Raw genomic sequence first — 716 nt, 5'->3', positions numbered from 1 at the left:
CCTATCCAATGATGAGAACTTAGTTTCATTCCAAATTTGATTCTTTAAAATATGTGAATATTGTTCTAGTGTTATGTAAATTCTTATACTAAGCTTTATTGTTAAGACGAAATTTCTACATTTTGAGCACCATGTCTATTGCTTAGATTCATTGTACGAATTTAGAGAACGTTTATGTGAATGTGAAAATTTTGAATTATGTATAAGTTCTAGAATTTGTTTGATTCTTTCTCGAGATGAAATTCTAGGCTACACTTAGTTAAGGAGATGATTTAGGCCATTTTTGGATTGATTGAACCTTTTCTAGTTCTCCTTTACATAAATTATCTTTAGTTTTCCCCTTTGAGCCTAATGACACATTTTCTTTGTTTGAATACTTAATTTTTAATCTAGACCTTTATATTAATATTTTCAACAACTATTACATCCTTTATTCTTAAGTGCATAAGTCAATTTAGGAAGTGTTATGAGAATGATAGTGACAAAGGTAGTAAAGATGAAAAATGATGAAAAGTTCAAAAATATGACTGTATTCATCTCACTATCCAATAAAAGAAATAAGTTTTGGGGTGTGAAATTGAGAAAAAAAAAAAGAAAAGAAAGAAGAAGAAAAAGAATGAAGTGTTGGACAAAAGAAAATTTTTGATGAAAAAAGGGTATACTAGGTGAAGAAAAATAAAGCTTTGAATAGGTCCTAGATTGACTATGTGCTTAGG

Source organism: Theobroma umbraticum, unplaced genomic scaffold (assembly GCF_002168275.2).
Source record: "Theobroma umbraticum cultivar Fairchild unplaced genomic scaffold, ASM216827v3 scaffold_146.0, whole genome shotgun sequence".
Lineage (NCBI taxonomy): Eukaryota > Viridiplantae > Streptophyta > Magnoliopsida > Malvales > Malvaceae > Theobroma > Theobroma umbraticum.
Note: the sequence above shows the minus strand (reverse complement) of the source record.